Below are 22,993 nucleotides of genomic sequence, written 5' to 3' on the forward strand. Positions count from 1 at the left end.
TATGTTAAGGAGTAATTGAGACCCATTAAGATTAAGCAAAGGAATACTATGGTCAAATTTGAATCTTACAAGATCTTTCAGATATTTACATGTATGAATGGATTTGGATTTCCCTAGCTTCAGTTTGCTATACTGAAATTAGGGAAGTCCATCAGGAACAGGTTCTCATATCCCAAACATAAGCCAGAGCAGTAAAATTGGAGAGAAGGTGGCAGTTTTAAGAACCGAGAATATTTGTGCTAGAGATCTTCAGAATGTTTGATTATAAATTCCTCCTTAATTTGCTAAAGTTACATGTAACAACAGTTACTGTCAATTCCTGAAGTCAATTTTGTATAACATCTCCAATTCAGAGGCAGATTCTCGGCTTCCTAAATAGGATTCACAGAACTCTTTTATGTGCTCTTCCACTGCTTTTATATCATAGCCAGACCTTAGACCATTTCAAGAGCCAACCTCCTCTTGAGTATACCACTGAGACAGAATAAAGAAAAATACACAATACTCATGTGTCATGGTCTCTAGGCTCCAGACAGAGAATTCCAACTAACTACAGAATCTGGAAATCATGGGAGAATTCCAGAAGTAATTTACATGTTTTCAGTATTTAGATCTATTGAAATCCATGGGATTGGATGAGATAAGCAAGGGAGTTAAGTGTAGGATAAGAAGAAGCCAAGCCCTGACCCCAACAATATTTGGAAATCTGAGAGATGAAAAAGAACCAGCCAAGGAGCCTGAGAAGCAGAAGTCTGTAATGTAGGAGGAAAACAAGTAGAGACTGATGTCCCAGAAACTAAGGAAGAAAGAGTTTCAAGGAGAAAGGACTGATCCCTGCCCCAAATGCTCCTGAAAGGCTAAGTAAGATGAGGGGTGTGAATATACATCAAAACATGAAAGTAATTGGTGAACTTGACAAATGCAGTTTCAATGAGTGACAGGGTGAAAGTTTGAGAAAATGGGAGGAGAATTGCAGAGTGAATCTAGGCACCTTTCTTTGAGGAGTTTTTCTGAAAAGAAGTTCTGTGTAATGAAGTGGCAGCTCAAGGGAAATACTGGATCAAGAGAGGATTTTTCCCCAAACTTTTTTATGATATTACTTTTCAAATATGCCCCAAAGATGAAAAAGTAGAACATCCAGACAGATACTACTGAAGTTTAACCATTCTTGAAATTTTGCCGTATTTCTTTATATCATTTTTCTGCAAATTTGAAAATTCATTACAGACATCAGATATTTGACTCCAGAATGTTTTAATACGCATTTCTAAAAGTAAGACCATTCTCCTACATAATTGTAACCATTATCATACCTGGAATCATTTAACTTCCAGGACACATTCAAATTTCCCCCAAATGCCTTTATAACTTTTTTTTTTTCCAAATTAGAATCCAAATCAAGGTTTAGGCATGTATTTCGTTCTTACGATTCTTTAGTCTCTTATTTTTCTTATAACATGACTTCTCGAAGACACTGGGGCGTTTGTCCTGCAAAATATTCTATATTCTGGATTTTTCTGATTGTTGCCTTATTGTTTCATTTAACTTTTTCAGTTACACTACTCTCTCACTCCTACTCTACCGCCACTCCCTTGCTGTTTGTCATTGTAAACAGCAGGTTAGGTCTGTAGACTTGATTAGTTTCTGGTTAAACTGTTTTTGTTTTTGTTTTAAATCATTAGTCCTTCATGGATGATGCTTGTACATCATTTTATATCTTATTAGGTGTTACATAAAACCTAGATGTCCCACTATTATCAATGCTGTTAGATCAAATGCTAGAAGGTTTTCTTCTTTTTTTTAATAAAATAGAAGAAAGATGTCACATTTTATATACCACTGAAAGTGATTCAGTGAGGAAGAGAAACTAATGAGGAGGAGAAATTGATGGCAAATTAACAGAGTGATGTCCTTGCATAAGCAAGAATAATGTACTGAGGGACTGTACAATGTACAAACCTGAAAAACACACATGATCACCCCAAGTGATGGATCACAGAAGAAAAGCAGAGAATGTTGGCAAAGACACAAGTATGTGGGGTAATGGAGTGCTGTGCTAGTAGAAATTTGTAAGAAGTCCTCTTTTGATTAGTTTTTTTCTGTGAAGTAGGAGGCAAGATCATTAGTTGAGAGGAGGGTGAAGGAGGAGACACTGCATCGTTGAGAAGAGAAATGAAGATATGAAATCGTCATGAAAGAGTGAGAGAGTAAATGGATTTGGAAATACTGAAAACATCAAGAAAATAGGACAAGATTTATGTTTTTAGCATGTCAGTGAGCCAGGAGCTTAAATCCCGCCAAGGAATGAAGGGGGTAGTAGATGACTGCCACAGGAGAAGTAACCACTCCTTAAAATATCAGCCTTATGTCTTGATTAGGGCTTAGTAATCATATTTATATTCCTTGCTCTCTTTCTATTTCTGTTCCTAATTACTATTTCTCAATTTGAGTTAACTTGAGAACTATGAGAAACGAAGTCTCCTGGGTAATTCTTTACGCTCTGTAATTCCTCTACCTTCAGCAGTCATTCTTTCATCGTCTGAATCTTATCGTATATCATGACTTTAGGCAGGAAAAACTATCTTCACACTGACTTTCGTTTTAACTTGGAGGACTCTTCCATCTTCATCCACCGCACTTTCCTCAGCAATCTTAACTATGTTATTAGGCAGTCTTTCTTCCTTTTACTCTCATCCCTAATGCATGCATTGACTAGTTTCCTGAGTTACTACTGCTTAATCATTTCATGCTCCTGCTTTAAATAATAGGCATGGCAGAAAAACTTTGGAATTTCAAGTTAGAGGATCCGGGTTTAAGTACTAACTTACTACATACCAATTATATTGTCTTTTACAAGTCACTTAGTATTACTCTGGCCTTGATAACTCATAATCAAAATGGGGATAAAGTTATTGTGAGAGAAAATTATATGGGAAAGCAAAATAAAACATTTTATTCTGTTTGCTAGTTATTTGTATAGAGGTGACTAAGAAATTTTTGTTGCAAATAAAGTTCCCACAGAACTGCAGCTCAGTTAAACTTTTTTGGGAAAAAAAAGTGAAAGTTAGTCAATGTCGTCAAAAACAAAGCTGAACCATTTGTTTCTGCTAAACCTTCTGCCTTGAGAGGGAAGACAGTGCTTAACCTTTGTTTAAGACTCACTCCGAAGTATCTTGCAGATAATCTGACTGAACCCTTAGTGTTAGAGCTCTTTGGCCATAGGCACTCCAGATTCACAGGTAACTATCCAGTGTGAACTATCCACCGCCCTCAGGTAGCTGAGGCTGGATGGGTTTCGGCAGCTGCAGCAGCAGATAGTGCCCCAGTTCAGTGCTCCCTGCAGGTCTCTAGTTTGCTGGTCCCTTCTCCTAACTTCACGTTGAGTTTTGTTCTGATTCCTCCCTACCCCCTGCACCCCCCCACCCCAACCCCTGGCTTCAACTAGGATCATTCCAGTTTATCAGGGGCAGTTTTATATGTGTCAGCCTCAAAGGCAGACTTGGAATAGAGGGCTGATGGATATCAGGTTTCACTACCTTTTCTCCCAGGAGTTTCTTCTGTTCCTATGTAAATATATGGATGCAAAGAGATAGGCAACTGCAAATGTGTATGTTGAAGGAAAGGAAAAGAAAGTTTGAAGGAAAGGAAAAGAAAGTTTAAAGGAAAGGAAGGGTGAAAGTTCTCTTTTTTGGGGAGGGGGGTTGAAAGTTCTTTCTACACCTACATTGTCTGAGTTGAAAGCCAAGAAATGACCTGCTAAACACATACTCAAGTTTCCTAGTGAATGCCTGTTTCCATGAATCATTTTTTATTCTGAAGGTGTGGAGTGGAAACGAATCCCTAGTGTACATTGGGACAGATGGTAAAAATCATAATCATTGAAATCAGCTGGTTAGTCTAATGGTCATAGGATTTAACTCATAAAAAGCCAGAGAAAGGTAGGTTAACTGAAAGTTCCCTGGCCATGAAATTTGTTTTTTAATGTAATCTGAAATTTTTGGTTTTCAACCTTCAGGGATCAATGTGGAATGTGTCCTTTTAAACAACAGAATGTGTCCTTTTAAACAACTATTCAGTGAGATAATTACAGATTTGAAACTGCCGTATGCTTTACTAATGAGCCCAAATATTTTTAGCTTTTACAGGTTGTTTTTTCCTAGGCATATTTACACATAATTTACCCCAGATTGCAAAAACTTCACTTTTGCTTTAAACACGAATTCACGTTCTTCACTGTTTTAGTAGAGGTCAGGGCCATAATTATGCATATTTAGAGAATTTTTTCTTTAATGTGAAAAAGTAAAATCAGCTGGCTTCTATTGTAGCATAGGTATTAATATTTTGCCTAAATAAGAAGACAAATCCAAGTCAGTATTATTTTCTCCTTGTGCTGGAACATGAAAAATCAAGTTTTTATACATTAATGTTAATCTACTCCTCACCCAACTACACATAATCTATATCACTTTGTTGTAAAAATCGTACACATATAGGACTATCAATTTTTTCAAAGAAACCAAGCCTGAAGAAAACAGCTCTACTGTGTGGTGAGCGCCCTCGCAAACTCACACATTTCCACACAGGTTGTGTGGGCGAGACTTGTCTGCAGTCTGACCTAACTCTTGGCAGAATGACCTGGGGTTCTTTCTGGAATAAGGGGAGATAAGCAACCTGGTAAGAAGTTGCCACCAGGTTGTTTCTCACTCATCTCCCTAGTCTTGGTTGAGTCAGGACTTCTCCCCTTTTAGGGTACGCTCACAAGCTTCTGCATAAGTCTTGACTGACTGTAATTTATTGTTAACTCCTCAACGGCAGAGTGAACTAAATCCATGCCAGCTATCATTTGGCCTTTCTGGTTTAATGTCATCCTGTGGGATAAGGGATACAATGAGTGGACATTATGCTGATCTTGTGTTTCTGTCTATATAAGTAATAAACTGAATCCTTTTGGGCTCGCTGTCTCCTTACCAGCCAAATCTATGGAAGGGTGGCAAGCCAACCCATTAGCTGCAGTAGTGACCCTTATGACTTTATTAGCTATCACATTGCTACTGAGGGACTGCTTGGACACTCAACAATGTCATAGCCCGTTAGAGCAATGTTCTGAAATCAAGCATTCAATAAATGCTTATAGTTTATGTATCTTATAGGTTGGAGTGCTATATAGTGGAAATATATGTAGCACAGGCATTTTCAAGAGGTGTGTATTGATATCATGTATTTCTGTATTTTTAAAATAGGAATAACACTAAAATATCATTAACATACATGAGAATAAAATGACAATTATAATTTGTTGAGTGTATACCAGATACATACCAGATAATGGCTCTGTTCCAAATTCACTACATATGCTAATTTCTTTAATCCTCAAAACAACACCAGATTTGGTACTATAATTATCCTCATTTTACTGATGAAGACACATGAGATTAAGAAACTTTCTTGCGGTCACATGAATAAAACCTACGTGAGAACCCAGGTATTCACTCAAGACATTTTTATTTTTTAATTGAATTATAGCTGATTTACAGTGTTTCGTTAGTTTCTGGTGTACAGCATAGCAATTCAGTGATACGCACACACACATACACATATATATGCATATTCTTTTTCATATTCGTTTTCATTATAGGTTATTACAAGATATTGAATATAGCTCCCTGTGCTATACCTTAGGACCTTGTTTATCTATTTTATGTATAGTAGTTTGTACCTGCTAATCCCAAACTCCTAATTTACCCTCCACTTCCCCCTTTAACCATAAGTTTATTTTCTATGCCTGTGAGTCTGTTTCTGTTTTGTAAATAAGTTCATTTGTCTCATTTTTTTTTAAATTCCACATATAAGTGATGTCATGTGATATTTGTCTTTCTCTGTCTGACTTACTTCACTCAGCATGATAATCTCTAGGTCCATCCATGTTGCTGCAAATGGCATTATTCCATTTTTATGGCTGAGTAGTATTCCATTGTGTGTGTGTGTGTGTGTGTGTGTGTGTGTGTGTGTGTGTGTGTGTGTGTATACTTCTTTATCCAATCATCTGTGGATGGACATTTAGGTTGCTTTCATGTCTTGGCTATTGTAACTAGTGCTAGTATGAACTTTGGGGTGTGCGTATCTTTTCAAAATGGAGCTTTCTCCAGATATTTGTCCAGGAATAGGATTGCTGGATCATATGATAACTCTATTTTTAGTTTTTTAAGGCATCTCTATACTGTTTACCATAATGGTTGTACCAAATTACATTCCTACCAGCAGTATTAGAGAGTTCCCTTTTCTTCACACCTCTCTCCAGCATTTATCATTTGTGAACTTTTTAATGATGGCCATTCTGACTGGTATGAGGTGATATGTCATTGTAGTTTTGATTTTTATTTTCTGATAATTAGTGATATTGAGCATCTTTTCATGTGCTTATTAGCCATCTGAATGTCTTCTTTGGAGAAATGTAAATTTAGGAATTCTGCCTATTTTTTGATTGAATTGTTTCCTTTTTTTGTTATTGAGTTGTATGAGCTGTTTGTACATTCTGGAAACTAAGCCCATGTCAGTTGCATCATTTGCAAATATTTTCTCCCATTCCATAGATTATCTTTTCATTTTGTTTATGATTTCCTTTGCTATGCAAAAGCTTATAAATTTAATTAGGTCCTATTATTTATTATTCTTTTTATTTCAATTGCCTTAGTAGACTGACATAAGAAAACATTGGTACAATTAATGTCAGAGAATGTTTTGCTTGTGTTCTCTTCTAGGCGTTTTATTGTGTCATGTCTTATATTTAAGTCTTTAAGCCATTTTGAGTTTACTTTTGTGTGTGGTGTGAGGGAGTGTTCTAATTTCATCAATTTACATGCAGCTGTCCAGCTTTCCCAACACCATTGGCCAAAGAGACTGTCTTTTCCCCATTGTATATTCTTGCTTCCTTTGTCAAAGATTAAATGACTGTACCTGTGTGCGTTTATTTCTGGGCCCTCTATTCTGTTCCATTGATCCATATGTCTATTTTTGTGCCACTACCATGCTGTTTTAATTACTGTGGCTGTGTAGTATTATCTGAAGTCTGGGAGGGTTATGCCTCTAGCTTTGTTCTTTTTCTTCAGTATTTCTTTGGCAATTATGAATCTTTTGTGACTCCATATAAATTTGAGATTATTTGTTCCACATCTGTGAAAAATATTCTGGGTAATTTGAAGACTGATTTTTAATTATTGTAGTATATTGTGCCTCTAGTTAATGAATGTGAAATTTCCAAACAGTACCATTTCAGTGGTAGCTTAAAGAAGCTTCATGGCCATTCCTCATGGGTAATCTGCTCCTAATATTAAATAAGCATAAAATGAGATTTTTTTCTCTTAATTCTAGAGATAATAAATTTCTTGTGCCACAGTGAAAACAAGACTGATACTTAGTTCACATAAATATTATTTTCTTATAAAGATGGGATTTGTATAACAGAATGCATTAATTTCACTGTTCCTTTGTTATATTTTGCTTATGTAACTCCAGCATCCCTAGGGACAACATATATATACTCATAGCACTGCCCCAGAATGCCAGCACTCTTACTCATATGGTTTATAGTATATAGGTTTATGTCTTTCTATAAGAGCCATATTTGGTGACAGCCTACTACAGATTTTTCAATTAGTAGTTACATTATTGGTTAAATTTTATGATGTACATATATTTTATATCTAGTCCAAAGTGACTGTAAAAATCTTTTATTTGAACCTTTTTGCTTCAAGTTAAGGTAGTTTTCAGCATACTTTTAGGTACCAATTACAGTGCTGTCTTAGCTATCTGGAAGATCAACAAACTCTCAATTAATATTTGCAAGTTCAATAATCTCCCAACTGCTGCTATTGGCATTTAAAAAGGCATTATAGGAAATGTGTTTAGGTTTTACAGATAGGTTAATTCTTGGGCATAAAAGCCCATATTTGTTCAACTTTTGTGAAACACTGTACTGTCATGGTTCAAAGCTCCTAAATTATCCTTATCTACTGTGGGTTCTGACAGTTCAAGTTCATGTGTTTTATGATAGAATTTAGTGTGCTACATTTTGTATTGATCCATACAAACACAGAGAGAAAAAGGGTTTTACTGCTTTTGAGTTTCAGCTCAAAATTTGTTCAGGAAATCCATTATTTTTTTTTAAGTTAATTTGTTGTAGGTTGTTGTAAAACACAGAATTACTTTTTATGATTAGTCAAAATATATAATTCAAGAGAACTTTAAAGTGATACAAATTATAGTAACCCAAATTATCAGTAAATAGTATATTTGTAGTATATCTTATTGTATAGCAGGCTTTGAGGTTTTACCTGAATGCTATGCTCTAAAAAAGCTTAAACAGGCCTCTGCAACTTTTCAGTTCTCAAATGATAGCATTAAAAATCTCACATTTTTGTAATATTATTTTAGTTTAAAATTACTTTTTTCATTTATGATCTTTCAAAGAAATTTAAGATATTAAGTAATCTTGCACCTAAGTTAGAAGGTCTTTAATTGTCAAAGAAAAAATTGTATGGTATATCTAAATTTAGTTCCTCTGTTCCATGCTTATCAATTTAATTGAGTTTATATATATTATATAAATGTCTTAGCAGATTAATTAAATATACTGCTAGGCTCTAAAGGGCTATTTTCAGATTTTATTCAGTTTCTAAATTCCAGTTAATCATTTTAGTAAGTCTAATTTGCATTACAGTCTACACTTGTCAGTGTGCTCTATGTACTTGTCTTTGATAATTCTTATTACAAAATTCACTATAACCAGTATTTAGACAAACCTGGCATTGTATTTATATAAAGACAATATTACTACTAAATTACTACTACTACTTGTCATTTATTTAGTAAATACTATGTGCCCAGCCTGGTTCCAGACAATTAGGGTTTATGATTCCTAATTTTCACTAGTATAAGAGAAATTTTACTTAAATCACTGATAAGAAAACTGAAGCACAAAGTTAAGTAACTCACAAAAAATCACTTGCCTTGCAAGTGACAAAGCTAGATGTGAAACCAGATGAATCTGATTCTAAAACCTATTCTCTCTTTGTATAGTCATGATATGAAGGAGCAACTTGGTTGGTAATTGTGTTGAGGCCTCAATGGATGGCATTATCCTGGTAAAATCCCATAATTTAGGACCAGATTTCACTGTGTGAACTCAACTTTGTGAAGTCCTTTCAGTATATTTACGTATCAGACAATATTAGTTATATAAATATATTAATTTATTGGAAGAGGGATATATTTTATTCCAACAGTCACACTGTTCATTACAATTACCATGTTCTTTCTAACATCAGGTTGCCAGGGAAACCAAATCAGTAATCAGAACATTGCTTGGTGATCTGCAAATCAAAGGAAAATGAGATAAACAGTCTGTAAGGATTTTCTCCCTAGGCCATAATGAAGCCTCCAGTGCCCTCCTCCCCCAGCTTCCTTCTCCCAACACATACATACACACAGTAACAACTTCAGGGAGAACTGTGAAGATCTTTGTTACAAAGATCCTATGTATCTGTTCACCATGGGCAGCTAAATTCTTTTCCTTATAATTTCTTTTTCAGACTTAGAGTTAACCATTTCCTTCTAAAATAAAATATTGTATTTCAAACCAAGATTTATACAAAGTTAGAAATTAAAATAATTCTTAGTTTAAATCTCATTTCCTGTATGCCTCTTAGATTCCTGTCACCAGGATTGAAATTTGAGTGTTTCAAAAACTTCTAAAGAATCAATTTAGTACACCAGTGGTACCTTTTGCACATGGTTCCTAATTCATTTCCAGATGCTTATGTTTAAGTTTATAGACTATGCTACTGTTATAGTCCTACTTCAGCATAAAAATTAAAGTTATTGAATTCATTTCCCAAATTTTTCTATTAGAGATTGAGATAATCATAAACATAAAGAGGGAAGCATCTTTATTCATATTTCCTGGGGTAAGAAATAATAATTGGTCCTATTAATTATATTTAAAAATTTATGTGTAGTTTGAGAAGAATATGGAGCATAATGTAAGATTAATACTCTAGTATTTTAACTAATATAAATTTACTGAGTATCTATTCAATAATATGCAGTCTGGGCTAACTATTGTGCTAGGCATTTGGGATATAATGTCCTAGGGCGGTAATAAGTTCCTTGACCTCAAAGAGCAAACAGTCTGTGGGAGATATAAACAAGTAAATAGTCAATTTTAATAGAGTGTAATAAATTCCCTAAAACAGGAGCAGTTTCCCAGAGGAAATGATCTCTAATTGAGACCAAGGGATGAGTAGGCATTAGTTCTATGTGGGTGGGGAAGATGTGTGTGAATGGCAGAGAAAATATTCTCTTGAGAAAGTAACAGCACCTGTAAAAGGCCAGTGTCATGAAAAAGCAGAATACATCTGTGGTAGCATAAGTATTGATAAACCATTTGGCTACTGTTCACTAAGACAGGGCACAAAGAGGGCAGAGAGGCTTTGGATTGAGAAGTGGGAGTAAATACCTTCTGCTTGGGAATTTGAGTTGCTATGTTGTGTACATTTGGAGATATATGGTAGACAGCAGGATATACAAATCTGGAGCTGGACAACGAGAACTAGATTGGAGATAGATTTGGAAATCACAGATGGATCAATGAAATGAAATTTCCAAAGAAGAAGGTGTAGAAACTTAAACCTGTTATATTTTCAGCATATGATACTTTCTAGAGAAAAGGAAAAACTATCACAGGCCTAGCCTTTGACAAGTTTGTATTATGAATGTTAGATGAGAGATGAACCAAAAAGTTAGTGCTAAAGTGAGTGGTTCTGAGAAAATTTCTAAGAAGATAGAAATTTGTATGGATTGAAACTGTCATAGAAGACTTTTTGAAGAAATAAAACTATATATGTGTACAAAGTGTCCAAACTAGAACATGTCAAAATGTCATTTTGACAAAGAAAATGTCAAAATATTTAAAATATGGACATAAGATTCTTAATTTTGACTTCAGGAAACTTTTTGGTTGGATCTAACAAATTATGATGTTTACTTTTAAACAACAACTTACTTAACTGTTGAAACTTAAACTGTTGAAACTTAAATAAACTGTTGAAACTTAAATACGTAGGAGTTATACAAAATGATCACATTTTAGGCAAGTGTTATGTTCTGAAAACATCACAATTCACTCTCTTAAATCATCTGTACATTTCCTGCAGTGATAACTGAAGAGGTGAAAGCATTCTTAAAATTGATAAATCTAGGATAATGGTGATTTTGTCTTATTTTAATGCTACTTTAAAAAATTTCAGCATTATTCATAATATTTTGTAGACTGCTATTTCCTAAATTAACAGTAAAGTATATCATGGTAGTTAGCCATATTCTTGTGTTTTATCACAGATAACTTCCATTCTAAAGTTTCTTTTTTAAAAAATTTTTCTAACATTCGTATTACCACCACTTAATGAGTGCTTGGATGCTTGGAAGAAATTTTTGTAAAATAACAAAACATGTGAATTATAATTATAGTGACTGTTAAAATAATAGCAAAGTAATAGTGAACATCCTTGCTTCACCAGAGTCTATTCTCATTTCAAAGCCTAAGTGATCCTTTAAGGACATGCATCCTAGAATCCCTCTGTTTGTCCCTTTCATAAGTCTTTTCATCAGAACCCAAATAGAGTAGGTGAGAGGAGAACAGAGAGTAATGGACGGAGGAAGAGAGAAAATAGGATGAGGTAAAGGCAGAGAGTTAAGAGGGTAGAATATATCGTGTAGGGCTTTGTGGACCATCACAAGGACTTTGGTTTTACTCAGAATGAGAAGGAAAGCCATTAAAGGATTTTGACCAAAGAATTGCCAAAGGGACAAACATATAGGGATCCTAGAATATCTGTCTCTAAGGATCATTCAGTCTCTGTGTTGAGAATAGACTCCAGGGGAGAAAGAGTGGAAGCAGAAAAAGTGAACCAGTTTTAGGCACTCCGGTCACACTGATCTTGCTGTTTCCCCAAATACCAAACACATCCTACTGTATTTGCTATTCCCTTTGCCTGTAATAATTTTTTCTAAATATCTGCATACTTGCTCCTGCAGAGCTCTACTCAATTGTGACTTCTCAGTGAGTACTCTCAATGAATACCCTTCCTATATCTCTCCTCTAATTTGCATTTTCTCCTTAGCACTTACAACCATCTAGACTATTGTTTGATTTACTTATTTTTCTATACTTCTTTATTGCCTGTCATCCCTCACAGGAATAGACGCTTCATGAAAATAAGGATTTTCATCTCTCTCTCTCTCTCTCTCTTTTTCCATGGCTGAATCTCAGGTATAAAGAATAGTGTCTAGTACATACTGGACACTCAATAAATATTTGTGAGATCAATGAGAGAATGTCACTACAAGCATTCCAAAGCATTTCTCATGCAAAGCAAGGTGTGTACCAAAGGATGCCTGGTGTTTCTAGTCAAAATAAAGAGGGGAGGCTGTGACATTGAAATAAACATGGTTGGTTTGGTCCACAGCTTTCAAACTGTGAGATTATTATTTTTTAATTGAAATATTTGTGTAAATTAAAAGTATTTATATAAAGTGAGAACTTATTAATATTTGAATTTTTAAGATTTCAAATTTGTATAATTCAAATTTGTGTAAAATGAAATTCCACATACATGATCTGCTAAAAGATTTTCTCCTTTTAATACTTGCTTTAAATAGTACTTTTTCCATAAAGAAATTTAAGCAAGCAAGCAAACTAACAAAATGAAACTGCAAGCATCTACCTTAATTGCAACAGTAGTGGAGAAAATAGGAGCAAGGAAAGAAAAACAGAGCATAACAAACACTGGTTAAGGAAAAAGAAAAATAAAGACACTTTCATGTGGCAGTAAGCTCGAACATTCAAATTATGTGTATACAGACCATTTTATTTCAGTTAGTTTTAGAGTACAATGACTTTGTTTTACAAATTAAATTGTTTTTTAAAAGTTTGTAATTGGCACTGTCTAAAAATATACATTGAAAGATCACAATATGTTTGTCCCTTTTTTTATAAATTTTTTTCCAAAGAATACTGATCTCAAACTCCACTCATAACTCATGTACTGTAGAATCAGTAGTGTTGCTATGGAGAAGTCAAGGATGGACTAGTCACTGCTCTCCAGCTGGTCCTGTTATTTATAATCTCCTGGCATGTAGCCCCATACTGCAGTCTGTCCTCCAAATTCTTATGATTTATTAGTTGTATCCCATTAGGTTACAAAACAGAGAATGTACAGCTATGAAATAGGCCAAAATTTTTTCAAGGAATCTTCAATACACTGTTCCTGAGAAATTGATGCAGTGAAGACCAGGGAAGTGGAATACTTTCTTATTCACATTCATGCAGACCTTAGTTCTTTTAAAATAAAAATTCAGTTTTTATATCTATTATACCTGGTTGGTAATGCCTCTTAAGAACATGAAGAACATAATGAAATGAGATATTTCTTAAGAACACCGAAGACATTTTACAATTGCTTTAGCAAATTGCACTTACATTCCTTCAAAATCTGATTGTTTCACTTTTTCTGTGGCCTTTCTCAGCTTATACAGGCAAAATTGCTTTGTCCATTCACACTGTTCCCATCAAATTTGTTCATATATGTTTTTATAGCATATCACATAGCAATTTAATTAATCTGTGTATTTCACTCTTCTCTACTATCAGCTAATAACAAGTGCCTGCTATGCACTAGAATTTCTATTCATCCATCATAGATTTAAAATGTAATATTTTAATTCACAGTACTATATTTTAGATGCTTACATTTCTGTCCCTTAAGGGAAATTTGAATTTCTTATATTTTATATTGACAAATTATTCTATATGCAGTCTTTGTCCAGTAGACTCAAGAAAACACATTTAAATTTCATTTCATTAGCTAGAATCCATATGGGAGTAAAAAATGACTCAACATATGTTGTTGCCCCCAACAAATACCACACTAGTACCAATGATTCATATCTAATTTGACTGGAAAAGCCATCTCCAAAGCCAATAGTCTGTTAGGGATCATGCTTTAGAACAAAACATACAACTGGTGCTATCAATAAATACATAGCTATCTTTCTTCTGATTGTTTGAATTATTTTTAGATTTCTGGGTATTGTGTGTGTGTGTGTGTGTGTGTGTGTGTGTATAATCCTAAGTGCCCATTCAAAATTGCACGACTCTTTTCTGAAGTTTTTTTTTTCTATCACTTTTAGCTATTAAAATCAACAATATGATAACTAATTAGTAAATTAAAGTGGCAAAATCCAATATGGTTCATTTCCTTGGATTAATTTGGCACATTCCATAAAATGTAACTATTCCCTGTGCTTTTTATAGAATCCTTGGAAAGGTATTTAGCAACCAGAAATGTACTTGCTGTAGAGATAATAGGGTTAGGATTCTAGCTCCTGATTTTTGTTTTTGCAGATGTAAATTAAAGGCTTATCTACATTATGAGTGGCATTCCTCGGTCATTCTATCCCCATGAAACCTTAGAAGTTGAGTTAAACTTTCCATTAGGAGGAGTTATTTAGAAATTACTAAATGTTTAGTATATTGATTTGTTTCTCTTGTCATATTTAATTTGAAAAAATGTTTCAGTCCATAGTAAATCTTCTCACATCTTAAAAAGTCATATAAAATGCCACATTTTCCAAAATTTAGTTATAGTTTGCTTTAGAGTATTTAAATGTAATTATTGAGTACTTAGCATGGTGTGTTTTAATACAGTTTGAGGAGGAAAGCATGAGACCTTTCCCTGAATTGAAGTTGTGACATTATTTACATTGACCAAAGAGAAGTCCACCCATTGCAGGCTCAGTAGACTCTTAGGGCTTGAAGTCTACTCCCTTCATCCTCCAGAGTGTAGCTAAGAGATGAGACTCAGAAGATGATGCTCAGTTGATGAAGGGGCAATCAGACCTAGGGGCTTTCCATATTAGTTTTGTTTTTTGTTGATTTGCTTGTTTTTTAGGGACTTGAGAGGGCTCTGTTTTCTGATTTCTGCAAAACTGGAAAGGTACTAGTCAAAATGGCCTTTGGCCACTTATTTATTAGTTAATTAGATCATGTTATACAGTTGTTCTTTATCACCAGTAAGAAGGGAAGAAATGGTGAAATCAACAACTTGGATTTCAAACAGCTGAGAAAGTCTTATATTGACCACTGTCATTTCAAACTTTATGATAAGAACTAGGGAAATATCATAGAATTGGTATTATTCATATTAACCAGAGGACAGGGATTCTGAGATACCAAAACATTATATTTTGTTGAATCTCCTTCACAGTGTTTCTTTAAATATGGGAAACAGGGATATCCCCCTTCTTACAAACACTTTAACTTAGAGTCTTGGCAGGATCAACATATCATGCCAGAAATTCTTTGTGATAAATGCCAAGCTTAATTATGACTGTATTTGTGGAGATGAGCCTTGGAAATGGTTCTTAAGTGTTTCTAGACTTTTCAAATTCTAAGAGAAATGTGGTAACCAACCCTCAAAACCACCTGGAAACATTATTTGAATGAAAAGTTTCATATAGCTTGAAAAAATTAAATAATATTGGTTTTGGAGATTGTAAGTGGGAATAAATGACTATCATCTATCTTCAACTGAAAACTCTTTTTATTTTATGTATACAATGAAATGCAAAGCAATAATGCTGCTTACATGACTAGATTTGCTTAATGTAGATTTTACTTTTCATAAAGTAATTGTGTTTTCTTAACCAATACCTTAATTTAGCTAACATATTCCTTATATATTCATTATATTATACACTTCCCTCTTTAAATATGCTCTTTTATATGCTTTAAATTTTGCTTACTATAACATTTGGATCATTTAATTAAGTAGTCGGGGCACTTAATAGCATAGAAGTCACTCTAATATGTAAGAAATGATGTGTCCCTTATTTGCTTTCTTATCTTTTCATTTAAAAAGTGTTAGGGAGACAGTGCTCATGCTAAAGTAATACAGGAAAACGAGGAGGAAAATGCACAAAGAAGAAGCTGTCTGCTCCCATCTCCTACTTCCATTCTTCCCCAGTCCCAGGAGAGAACTTTACTAATCTTACACTTAATCTGAGACTATTTTAGACAAAAGATACTGCATTTTAATCTCTGAATAAGAAACATGTTTTGAACACTTTTGATACCAATTTTTCACTAAATTTTTAATTAATGAGTAAATTACCCAAAAACTACAGTGGAATTTGTTTCTATATTCTTGTAGGACTTTTCTTCTATGTATGTTGTTTCATAGTAGTAATCATAGTATATGTAGAATTTAAATCTTTGTTTTCACTTACCACATTAAAAATCACACAGATTTTACCAGGAAACGTTTTTATTAGTCTAGTTTTAGGATGCTAGACTGTTAGGTCTTCAGAATCAGGGATGGCTTTTGAAAACTGCACTTAACCTCTATGTCTGTACTGTTGTAACATAAACACCTTCAAATCTTTTAAAATTCAAAAATAGCATAAAAACAAAAACAAAAATAAAAAACAAAAACCAAAAATACCCCACAAACATCAACAACAAAAAACACTTTCTTTAAACCTGAGTCACTGCTGACTATCCTTGTATTTCTCCCTTTTTTTATAGTCAATATCATTAAGATCATTGTCTTTCTCCTTTTCTTCTCAACCTCTTAATTACCCAAAGCAGTGAATTATTAGTATTCATCTTAATTTAACTGTGTGTAACATTTAGCACCACCAAGAATATTTTTCTTGCAACTATCTCCTCCCTACTCTTGCATGATTCAGCTTCCTATGGGTGTTCCTTTTGCCTCTGGCTTAAATTCTGAGGCTTTATGAATTCTGGTCTTAGTTTGCTTTTCTTCTCAATTCATATGTGTCCTCTGAATAAATCCTTTTGTCTGTGGTTTGAAATATCAGTCCCATGACTGTACATATGCCTGGATGCTTAGTGGACTTCTCCACCTGATATCCTGCTGGCGCAGGATATTCATTATTTACAAAAATATACTCATCAACATACTCAAAGTTATTCCTCCTTCTATAACTTTTACTTTAAGTCTCTCCTCTTCTTCTATCATTTTAGTTCAAGCTCTCGCTGTCTTCTGGTTGAACTACTATAATAATCTTCTCTAGGCTTTTTTCCCTCTAGGAACCCAGGGCTATAATCCTTTCCCCATAGAGCAGCCCTAATGGGTTTCTCAAAACTGATCATATATATATTTTTCTTCTTAAAATTCTTCAGTGGATCTACAGTGCCTATGTGATAAAATCTGAATTTCTTAAAATGGCATATCAGCTACTGGCTCTTTTAACTATGTCAATCTGGTTTACCCATTTGTACTTTGATTTTAGCAGTTTCCTTGGCCTGGAATCTCTTTTTCATATGTTTTGATTAACATTGGAATCACTTCTTTGACTCAGATCAAGAATAACCTATTCCAGGAAGTCTTTCTTGTCATTATTGTCTTATCCATCCTTCAAAATGTATAATTTCCTTGTTTTTGCCATCCGAGGCCATTGTACAAGCTTGTATCACACTACAGATTACACATTTGTGTATGTACCAGTTTCTGTCTGTCTCTCTTCTAGACGGCATACTACATGAGACCAAAGAACTTGTCCCAAAGACCCAATGTAGTACCTGGTATATCTAAGGTATTACTGTTAATACCATTATTTTTCATGAGTAAATAAATTTAGCACAGTAGACTCTAAAGAACTTTTTAGAGAAGGAAGAAAGCATAAAAGGATTACTGAAAGTCAGGTTATTGAAATTCCTCTATGCTTTTTCACTGAAAATTATATTTGATTTAAAAAATTTTGAACTTACGTCTTCACAAAAGTATAATTCTGCATGGCAATAATGACTACAGTGATTTTAGTAAAAAATAAATATGGAATATGCAGTAAAATGAATTTTGAAGGAAAAGAAAGACAAATCCTACATTAAGTTCTTCCAGTGAAAAAATTTTAAGACATTCTTGATTTGTAAATAACTATAATAAGCACTAATTTGTGCTTGGATACATGCAAACATTGTATTTAGAGAAGCTAGAAAGAGTGAGCCAGTTATACATCACTGTTGTCTAAGAATAACTAAAGAAAGGAAAAACCTGGCTTTGTACAAGTAATACTAATGGTTCTCATATTTTCAGTTGTGGCATAAGGAAATTAATATACATCTTTACCCTCTAATTTGCATTCCCTTCTGAGAATCCAAGCATTAATGACCCATTTGAGAAAGAAAATTTGACAAAAATTTTCTAAAGAAGAAATGTTATTAATAATACCAAATCATAAACGAATATTAAAATTGTTTCTAAATATAGTCAATCTTATCACATTTTACTATATTCACATTTTAGATGCTCTTTTCAAAAGAAATTTAATATCTCTGAAATTAGTATGTATCTCACAATCAATGGCTATTAGATTATTGGCAACATTTTTGATTTCTTAGGAGCATAAAATGTGTCTAAATTTGATGAGATACAGTAGAAACTAGATTTGAAGCACAATGGGCTTAATTAGCTGATAAAAATTTAAAAAAAACCTAAAAACTAAAAATAGGTAAATTCACACACACGACAGAAAAAGAAATGGTTGATTTGAATTTGGCAGTTTGAATGTCCCCACCTCCTTCTGTATGAACACAATCACATATTACCATTTTTCCCTCTGGTAGTAATTAAACATATGGAAAATATATTTCTGCTTCATGCTACACCTTACTTGACTTAACATACGATATGTTTAGGTCTGAAAGTTTTCTAAGTTTTTTTGAATAATACAAGTCAAGTTTATTTTATTGTTTTCAAAAAATAATTTTAAGATAACCCACAGTGTTTTCAAAATAGCATAAAAGCACAGATTCAATTGCAATGCAAATTCTTAAAAATAACTGCAAACTTCTCTAGTCATAGACATTTTTCAAATTTTCCAGCCAAATTACTGAAAAACATTTTACCAGTTTATCTGAAAAAAAAATATGACTGTATGCAAACAATAGACGCTAGCAGGTTTTCTTAACCCAGTAATGGAGATTAATGATGCATAGGCTAGCGTGTTTTTCAGTAAGAAAAAAACTGAAATTCAATGAGTATCCTTGGTCTGCCAAATTCCTCACTGTAGCTGTAACTCTTATCACCTGAGTCCAGTACACATATTTCTCCTACTGCAATCCAACAAAGGCCACATTTATCAACATATTATTTTCAACTCAACAAAGAGTTTCATATAGTTAACTCAGATTTCTTAATCTGTATGTTTAAATTAAAAAATATTTTATATGAGTAGGATTTGTTCTTCACAAAATAAAGGCATTATAATAAACAGCATGTAGACTGGAGATTGCACAGAAAAATATTTATATTCTATACAGAGCACTGAGGACCTATTCTCCAAAAATATTTCCCTACACTCTACTCAATTATGTAGTTTTTCCATATTATTAATTCCTGTAATTTAAAGATGACCTTTCAATTCAAATCAGAGAGAGGAGACATTATCACCTAATTAATAGTGATTATTAAAATTGATTATTTTGTAGGAAATTCACATTAACAAACTTAGGCTTTATAAGTTAGTGACATCAGTTATCAAGAACATACATTCATTCTAGACCATGAGGGAAAAAAGGTGCTGGGCTTATGTTAAGGTAGGAAAAGTGTGCTTTCCTCACTTCCAGAAAACATTTCAACCTTTGAATCTTCTGACCCAAAATATCAAAAAAAAATTTATGAATATAGGTCATTCAGTTTTCTCCTTTGTTCTTCATCTTTTGCAACCAACTTTCCAAGCCTTATAGATAAAAGCATTCCCACACCACAAGAACAGCAAGCAGCTTACACCTATTGACATTCTCCTTTCATACACACCTATGAAAAACATTATTTTCCCTAACATACCAGATAAACAACAAAAGAAACCCTACCTCTAATTCAGCTATATGTCTTTTTGAATGCTTATATGGTAAGCATCCATCTTTCTGCTGGAAAGCAAGTTATATGAGCGTTTCAATGGACCTTCCATGCTCATGCATAATAAAAATCGATTTTTTTGAATTTGAGCATGCAATTATCTGACTCTAATCATTTAAAATATCTTAGTCTACATTATCTACCAAGGTACTCTGTTAAGGAAATCTGTTGTTTATATTAGAATTATGGTAGAGCTTTATATTTATTATGACAAATATTTCACATACAGATGTTACATCATATATGCAATCTGTCCCAGCACTTGACTGAAAACGCTGGCATTGCCCTGATGCAGTAAGTCATAGATTTGTGTTTGTTCAGTGACAGCTGCATACTGTGCATAAGTGTCAACATGGTGGGAAATTACTGTTTTTCAACTCATCTTTGTCACCTGGATTCTAGGACTTCCTTTACTCAAACTCCTCTTTCTTGTGCAGTTGATGTTGTTTTTAAATAACTTACCTTCTTAGAATCAAATAGCCATTCTTCTCTCTTGGGGCTAGCTGTTCTGCTGCTAGTTCCTCTTCTGAGTTAATTTTAACGTACCTTGTGAGTATTCAATGACAGTTTGCCAATACTCATATCTTCTGATTATAAAATGTGCCTTGTGAAAATTTGCTGGGAAGTTTTCACATACGATGAAAATGTTGTAGTTTTGGTATTTTTCTTGGACATTCATGAACATTGCAGCCATTACTATTTGGGAGAAGTACCCCTGATACTTCAATGTGACATTACTTCATTTCATACACCTTCACAGCCACCTGATGGTGGAAAGAACCGTAACAATATTATTCCATGTCAAGTAATTTTCTTCTTTATTTGGACCCTGAAACTGCATCCTTTGGGACCAGAGGTGACACTTATATGTGGAGAAAACATCATGTATAAAGGCTTATAGTGTGAGACTGTGGCAGAGGGCCAGTAGCTCAGGAGAGAAGTGAATTATAAGGTGCATGGGAGAGACTGGTGGGTAACAGATAGAAAGGCAGGGGCAACATTATAAACGACCTTGTATTACATTCTGTGGACTTTAATTTGCTGGTGGTATTTGTTAGGCAGAAAGTCTAAGATCAGATTTTCATTTAGAGAATATCATTGTGTTAGCCTATTACACAACTGACGTAGAAGCATGTTCATTGCTAGACTTGGGCATATGGTCAAACTGTGCAAAGTTAGTTATTAATTTCAACATTCAATCCTGTTCAATTACAGTTGGCAAGCAAGACTGCTATAGCCAAAGTGTGGAAAGAGAGCTTTTACAGAGCAAATATTAATACTACATCCAGTACTGGGAAGCCGGCATTTGGTATATTTTAAATTCAAAGATAAAGTTAAAGATGAGATCCCATGTAAAAATAAGTTTATTGTCACCTAGCTCCTGGTGTTTGGCACTGCGTCTAAAGAAGTTCCTCCTTAAATTATTCTTAGTGGAACATTTTATTTTATTAAAACTCATCAAAAAATTAATTTGTTAATTTTCCTGAGTATATAAGTAGAACACTCTGAACAGATTTTTACTTTTTTAATGTTTTAAGATACTTCCTTGATAGGAAATCATCATTCTGAACATTCACAATTATGTATAATGGAATATAGATTTATAAATTATATGTAGGATGAATGTATCCTGACCTCCAGGACATAACTCAGCCCACAGAAAATAATTCTTTTAATTTTTAATATAATGTCCTTAAACAGTATGTGCATCAGTTAAAGTATAGAGAAAAAAGTGACCCAACTACCAGTTTATCTGGGATAGTGTCAATTTACCACTGTTGCATGGTGTAATTATTAATGATGCCTCCTTTCATACTAAAAAAGTATTTTGATCTGAAAGAGAAATTATGTGTTTACCCTTTAACATCATAGGCAACGACAGATAAAAATCCCAGTGTAAATCCCAGCTGTGATACACACCATTTGTTCAATTTTAGCAAGAAAGCTCACTTCAGTGTCTTCTTCTATAAAACTGGAGAAAATAAGTTTTATCTTGCAGATCTGTTAAGAAGAATAAATGCAGAGGTGGCTTCATGGGTGTGAAACCCATGCAGTTGCACAGAGATGGCTCCATGCTGAGAAGGGCCATGGTTGGTTTAATGCTCTATTGATCTCTTGAAATTCTTAACAAGTTTTCATCAAGCATAGTGCATTTTCATTTTGCACTGGGCCTCACTATTTATAATCAGTCCTGATTAAATTAGAAAGCTGCTAATTTAGTCTAAATTTTCTTCCTTAATTCTATTTGGTTTAAGTCCTGATTTTTTTTTCACCAAGTAGAAAATCATTTATAGCTATTTTTAATTGCCAATGGAAATAATCAGTAAACAATCTTTAATAGGAATAAAAAAGAATTTTATTTGAGCCTGAGAGCTATACCCTGGGGGACAGCCTACGACAACTCTGAGGAACGGCTCCAGAGAAGCATGATTTTCAGCACAGTTTTATATTTTGTAGAACAAAGAGCATCAAACAAGTCAGGGAAACATCCCTTCAAGATTTAAAAAAAAAAAAAAATGACCAACAAACCAGAACAAACCAGATCATCATGTACACAGTGAGTCAGTGTGGCCTTGGCACCTGTGAAAGGAGTCTTATTACGGAGATAGTACCAGCACAGGCATCCCAGGGAGAGAGGCATTTAATCTTTATTTTTAACATGGACATTCTTTACTTCTGGTCAATGTACACTTTTTTTTTTTTCAGTGATTAAAGCAGATATACAATGTATTTTTAGTATGACACAAATAGGCTGTTTTAATAACCATAAAATTCAAGTTAAATCATATACTAGCCAGAATGACTTCCCCATATCTCAATATGTGCAAATGTCTTACATTAAAAGCAACTGAAAAATTTAAATATAACAAAAGCCAGTTCTTTTTTTTTTATATAAAAGGAAAATCTCCTATAAAGTATACCCTATAAAACCAGGATTTATAGGAGAAGGCACTTACTACCTGTTCAAATGCTGAGAACACAACAATAATTTTTTA

At 33.7% G+C, this 22,993-nt stretch overlaps 1 protein-coding gene and 1 long non-coding RNA gene across 2 annotated transcripts in view; one reads left to right on the forward strand and one right to left on the reverse strand.

Moving 5' to 3' along the window:
- The window catches only part of CSMD3 (CUB and Sushi multiple domains 3), a 1,015,135-nt gene that overhangs the window by 712,102 nt on the left and 280,040 nt on the right, over positions 1–22,993 (forward strand).
- Positions 399–22,463, reverse strand: LOC116659886. Its single transcript, XR_004315259.1, has 3 exons — positions 22,327–22,463; positions 11,200–11,204; positions 399–410 (listed from the first exon to the last, which is right to left on the reverse strand). It is a non-coding gene; the product is annotated as an uncharacterized LOC116659886 (long non-coding RNA).

The sequence above is a fragment of the Camelus ferus genome, chromosome 25, assembly GCF_009834535.1.
Source record: "Camelus ferus isolate YT-003-E chromosome 25, BCGSAC_Cfer_1.0, whole genome shotgun sequence".
Classification (NCBI taxonomy): Eukaryota; Metazoa; Chordata; class Mammalia; order Artiodactyla; family Camelidae; genus Camelus; species Camelus ferus.